General features: G+C 42.5%; 1 long non-coding RNA gene across 1 annotated transcript; it reads right to left on the bottom strand.

The window, feature by feature from the left end:
- Positions 1–341: 341 nt before the first annotated feature.
- Positions 342–6,318, bottom strand: LOC115012735 (uncharacterized). Its single transcript, XR_003832721.1, has 4 exons — positions 6,278–6,318; positions 5,666–5,752; positions 5,383–5,418; positions 342–1,651 (listed from the first exon to the last, which is right to left on the bottom strand). It is a non-coding gene; the product is annotated as an uncharacterized LOC115012735 (long non-coding RNA).
- Positions 6,319–6,649: the final 331 nt, after the last annotated feature.

Here is a 6,649-nt window from a genome sequence, read left to right as displayed (position 1 = left end):
TCACAGCACGTGGATGTTGTCACGCCGAGGCCAGCTTTTTTCAGACCTCCTCTCTCCGCACAATTGGCTCTTCAGCACATTTATAACACTAAAATATGCCTGGCAGCTCCCTCCCCTGCACCACATGCACTAATAGGCAGCATATATATGTGGTGTCCATCAAAACGCTCACCGTGCTCATGTCATCTCGACGCTATTATTGTAATATTCACGGCAGAAAAGTTTCACGTTCGCTATTTTTCTTGTATTGAAATGCTAAATGGACAAAAAACATGGACTTGCTCTGTGAAATGCCTGACTATGCATAGGTCTGCCCTGGATGCAGATTACACTATGCTTCCTCTTCGCTGAGAGCACCATTTAGTAAAGAGCAGGAATGAAGAAGAGTTTATTTTCAAAGGATTTAATGAATTCTTTAGCTTGATCTTTTCTCCGGCATCAAAGCCTTTGCAATTAACAGGACCTTTTTATTTCTTTATTGTGAACTTGGCAGGTGCCTGAAGTCTGTTCATTTCCTCCTGAGGGCTGTGGCTGTGCTCTCCCTGACGCCTCCATTGATTATAGAAGCTGATAGGACCGAGCCATCAGGGAGCCCATTCTGTAAATGCAGCAGGCTGTTTGTTCCCCTGTGCGCTGGCTAGGCTCTGCTCCCTCTCAACTGGAAGGTTATGTGCCTGATTGTGTGTGTGTGTGTGTGTTCGTGTGGTATTTTCGGACATGTAGTCAGACAATATGAGGTTGGAAAGTACCAAGTCAAGGACAATCTGAGACTGAAAGAAAGACTCCAGGAGAGTGAAATAAAGAGGCAGAAAAACAGAAACACTAGGTTTCTTCAGTGTGCAGCTGGTGTCGGCTCCTCAGACAAACATTTTCCTCTGTCCTTTCCTCTCTTCCTCCTCCCTCTCTCTTTAATGTCCTTTTTTTTTTAATCTCCTTCTCTTTCTGTCCCCCTATCCTCCTCCCTTCCTCTTTATATGCTAGGTTTCCCATCCTTTATCCTCCTTCATGTGATTACCATCGGGATTAATACCAGGTGTGTTATTGTAATGCTTCTCCTCTGTTTGGTAACATGGACAAGCTCCTCATTATTAAATGCAGTAAAAAAGAGGCAGATTCAGGTCAGCTGTAGTAGTCATAAAACCAATCCAGCACCATGCTTTCCTTCCCATATTCACTATAAGCAACATGTAAATACAACAACAATTCATAAATACTAGTTACATAAATACTCAAGTAACAATTATTATTTCCATTCTCATGTGTACAAATAGTAGCTTGTTTGCACACATTTGAATATACCCTATGAATACGTTGTTTATTAGTGAGTATTATAGTGCATAATAACACATTATGAATAGATTTCTATGCTGGAAGAAAATGCGAGTCCACCCCAGTCCAAGCTTCAGTAGAGGGTGGGAGGTCTTGCTCCCTCCCTTGCCGAGGGGATTCAGCAGCGCTTCAGTTGTTCATCTCCGGAGTTGGTCCACTGCACAGCTCCATTTGTAGCATCAACTGTCTGAATGCACAGCTTGTTAGCGGCTCCAGGCCAGCGAGCTCGGTGCAGTGCAACAGGGACGCAAGCAGGGAAGCAGCAGGCCCACCGGCACCGCTGGCTCAGCTTTAATGACCATCATGCCAGACAGGTCGGATACTGGTTGGAGAGGGAGAGAGAGAGAGAGAAATGGGAAAACAGAGGCAAGAGATGGACAGAGAAAGCAGAGATGGTCAAAGCTAGATGCATCTTTGATTATATTAAAAACAAAAATGAAAAACCGACATCACAGGGTTTTCTGTCCATCAAACTACTTCTGTCTGCAGAAAAGGCCGGAAGAACTGTCAAATTAATGTGGCCTGTGAGTACTAAAGAACTACTGTAAATGCTACTGGATCAGAAAGTCTTTGTGAATAGTAAATGTGAGGAGTTCCTGCATGGAGCCTAAGTGACTGTATCTGAGTATCTCTAAGAAAAATGGACATGAATATCATGAAATAGGAGTCCTGAGAAATGGGTTGTGTATTACAATAACAATTTAGGCCCGACAGTAAAAGATCAGTCACACTTTGTGAGTTTATACTCCAAAGGTTAGACATATTGTCAGATGTTTAGCCACGCAAGCAGCTACTGTGTATATTACCATGGAAATGTGTACAGCATACCTGTCAACCCTCCCGTTTTTCCCAGGATTATCCCGTATTTTTAACCTTTTAAAAATGAATTTAAAAACGGCCTAATTAAAAAAAGTGTAAAGTGGCTTCCGTAGAGAAGGTGGCATTATTATGTTTAACATTAGCTGAAAAACGTTATCCGCCGGTAAACACACAGAAGAAGAAAACAGGAACAACAACACAGAAGAAGACGTAAACAATATGGATGAGTCACAGTGAACGGGAGATAGATAGAGACGCAGTTGTACCTGCCAAACAAGTTAAAACTTTATGTAAGTACCTGAACAAATAGGAGGAGACCTTCCCTTGTTTAATAAAAGCAGAGTCGGGCAAACTCGTGCTTTTTGTAAAGTGTGCCATTCAGATGTTAGCATTGCACACGGTGGAATAAGCGTTGTTCGCCAGCAAGAACAATCGTCCAAGCACAAGCACGCCAAGAGGCACAAAAACATCCACTGTCAATGACTTCATGTGTGACAAGAACTGTGTCGGAGGCAGACCAAGTGACCAAAGCTGAGGGAAAGATGTCGATGCTTTGTGTCAAAAATAATGTAGCCTTCAGCTTCTGCGATGATTTCAGTCGCAGTGTAGCGGACATGTTTCCTCACTCTGCCATTGCAAGGAAATCCTCATCGGGGGAAACAAAAGCCACACAACTCATCCATCATCAAATATATTGATGATAATAACTCATCAAATAAAATACATAAATCTTATAAACATGTCTGTACAAGTAATGCATACTTTAAATAAACATGTATTTCCTGAATGTATACCCGTCCCTTATGTGTTTACGTTTACATTGGTGGCTGAGAGCTGTTAAAGTATGGGCGGAGTCCGGCAAAACATTTCCCTTATTTTGAAATTACAATGTTGACAGGTATGGTGTACAGGTAATACAAATCCTACAGACTTTAGTGATTCCCTGACTTTTCCTGTAGTGCCTTCATCAGATCAACATTTTAGACCCTTAGTCTTGTTTAATAAATAAAGAGAAAGAATGGCGATGCAGAAATACAAGAGACAATAATTAATCAATTACATGTACAGACAATACTATGATAACATCTCCACTTGAACTGAACGGTGGCTACAGTAACAGCATGGTGCAGCATTGAGCAGCAGTCAGTGAAAGGAAACAGAACACAGTCGCACACTTTGAAAGTTCTTGCTAATGCAATTTGAACCAATTTCAGCCAGGAGAGAACTCTGAATCAACCAATAATAAGTGGGATTACAGAAGTCCAACCAGAAAGATAAAGAATTGGAGAACTTTGTTCAGGTTTAGCGATGGATGAAAAGACCACATTTCAGCTTCTTTGTGAATTTGAGCTTGAAGACTGAGGTCTGTTTTCAAGCTACATGCTGTGCACTGACTGACGTCTCCTTGTTACTTTCCATCATACGGAAACATTTTAATGAACATAGAATTACAAAATGTCTAAATCTTGATAGGGAACATATCAAAATGCTCGTTGACAATACTTTTTCAAAAAATTATCTCGTAGCGACCAGCATAGCAACCGACTCAAAGCTAGTTAAAGGTGGGGGGACCACACATAACAGCAGCCAATGCAGCATCATAATCATAAAGACACTTTTGAAAAGTTTTTAAAAAGGAGAAAAGAAAACAAGTTTGTAGGATCTTTGTTATACTTTCAAAACATGAGATGGATGACACGCAATTGATCACAAAATCTGACATGCCTCAAAACCAATAGTGTATCGTCTGTAACAGATTGCATCTTTTATACCCATCTTACACTGTGTGACATGCAATAAACCTGCAAGCTTGCTGCTAGCGCACAGTGTATAGTGGCCTTTAGGCTGAATGCAACCTATCAGCAAGTGTCAGCCATTAAAGAACAGTGATTGATATTCCATGTTTGTCATAGTGTCGAGCTAGGGGTACACATCTGAGGAATATATCAATTATATCAAATAAAGAACATATTGGAGAGCCAGTCTCAGGAACACAGCGCAAAGGAAGCGATGTTGCAGTTTACAGTCTTCAGGCTGGATCAGATTCACCTCCAGCAGCAATTGAACAAACACTGATGAGTAAACAACATTCTAGAAAGGGATGCATACCCATAACAGCCTGTGGAGACAAAAAAAAACCGGTTTGTAACTTTATTATTAATATAAAGTTACTCAGCCATGTTGAAGTCTAAACAGGGCATTAGGAGCGGGGGCACAGTGGCTGCCAGCGTTTGTTTTCCAGGGAACAGCGAGACAAAGACTAAAACAAACAGCATCTGATAACAAAGGCAAACTGTACGACCCGCTTAGAACCGGACTCTAAATGCGGAGGTCTTCTCCTCTATCTTTCGTGCTCTCTGCTCTTCAAAGTTGCTCTCTCATTACTCCCATTTGAACGCAGCCGACAAGACACTCCACTGGCTCTCCACTCCAGCTCGGCTTGTTTTCTGCCGCCCGCTAACGCTGCACCGTGTCCAGATGGAAGCAAACACGGAGAGAGCGTGTGCGCCCTCTGTGGGGGTTCAGACATCTGTGCCATGCTTTGGGATCACTTTGAGCACGCTTCCTGGCTTAATCAAGCTTTGATACTGAAAACTACAGGCTCAGAGCCACAAGTACCAACAGTTGTATGTAGAGCAAGAACAATGATGAATTCTAATAAATCAACCAATTAGCACGGAAATGAAACCAGGACAATGGTCACCCCCTTGCAAAGCGTGGAAAATTGAAAAACGACCCATCTGGATACACTAGTATCTAGGTGGGGCTGAAAACCACAGAAAACTCAAACAAATTAAGTGCTATTTAAAGAGCACTGAATGGCTGAAGTTTTGCTGTGGTGCTGTTTTGTTGTGGAGACGAGAGAGAAAGCAGGAGGGAGAGAGTGAGCACTCATATTTGCAGGGAACAACAGAAACATAAACGGGATTGTTGAAGAAATACAACAGCCATTAGCGGAGCAGAAAGTGGTTGCTGACAATGAGAAAACCATTTTCCTTCAGCGTGTGACTGTCCCTCAGAAGTAAACGAGCCCGGTGGAGGAAAACAGTCCAGGGTCAGAGGAAAGGGAAGGGTGTGTGTGTGTGTGTGTGAGTGTGTGTATTTGCGTGTGTGTCATTGAGAGGTTACAAACTGAATAGGAGGTCTTCAGCCCTGGTTAGTTCATTTGGCTCACTAAAATAGCCTCCAGGTCCACAGTGAAATGAGGAACAGTAAAAGGAAGAGTTTTCTTACCCCAGAAATGATCTAGTGTGTGTTCCACTCCAGGGCCTGCGGTGGCCGAACAACAAATGACATTTCTTATTACATGCAATTTCCTGAATTAATTGAACTTTCACTGAAACAAAAGGCAAAACATTGTGAAAAGTCTGGACCCAATAGCCGCTGTGGTTTAGACAGAGAGGAAAAACTACATAACACCTCGTGCCCCAAATACCAAGCTCTGAATTAAAAATGTCCCCATTACAATAAAAATACACCCTGGATTTTAAAACATAACAGACTTAGATGAACTCACATATTTACTTGTGGAAATGGCAAAACGGGAGATGATTGCAGCAAAGTGTATCGCCTCATGTCATAACCTGAGGACAGTCAGTGGAACCTGAGAAACACAAAAACCTCTACATTTACTTCTTTTTGTATTTATCAGTCAGACTGGTTGGCCTATAATTTATTTTAAAAGCTGACTGTTTGATTTGTAAATATATTAAATGATTGCATTTTTGTATTTTAACCTGGTTATGTATATATGTTGCTATAAACAACTCCGTAAAGGCTTTATATAATTTGATCATTCTGAATTATTCCTTGCTATTATAATGACTGATACTGATACTGTGTGATGGAGGGTCTAATTGTCACGGACGTCAGGACTCAGAGATGGAATTGACAATAGTTTATTAGGCTCAGCCAGCGAGCAGATGGAAACACCATACAGACAGGGGAGGGGTGAACACAAGGATCAGGAACTCAGGAATACTCAGGCTCTAAGCACTGGAAAATAAGGAGACTGGCGTAAAAGCACAGTGAACTAAAAAGTACAAAACAGGGAGCGTCAAAACAAGGTACACGAGTCGAACTCGGAACAAACGAGAACCAACGGAGCAAACAGAAAACGGTACGATACCGGGATCAGGCAGACAGACGGGCAAAAAGGCAAAAGGCAGGAAAATCGCGTTGCAGAATCTGGGGAGGAAGTCCATGGGGTTTAGTCCACTTTGTACGAGGCCAGATGCGGAGTGAAGGGAGTGAGGAGACTTTATGCTGTGAACACAGGTGCTGGCAATCAGTATTCCGGTGATTGTGGATGCAGTGCAGGTGAGTGAGTGGAGACAGAGGGGGGCGTGGCAGGTGCGAGTTCAGGCACAGACGTGACACTAATGTAGGAGCTACACAACCACCCAAACCCTCCAGGTACTGATTCTGGCACACACACACACACACACACACACACACACACACACACACACACACACAGACACACACACACGCACACTCA

Source organism: Cottoperca gobio, chromosome 1 (assembly GCF_900634415.1).
Source record: "Cottoperca gobio chromosome 1, fCotGob3.1, whole genome shotgun sequence".
In the NCBI taxonomy this organism is placed as follows: domain Eukaryota; kingdom Metazoa; phylum Chordata; class Actinopteri; order Perciformes; family Bovichtidae; genus Cottoperca; species Cottoperca gobio.
This window is presented reverse-complemented; position numbering and strand designations above follow the sequence as displayed.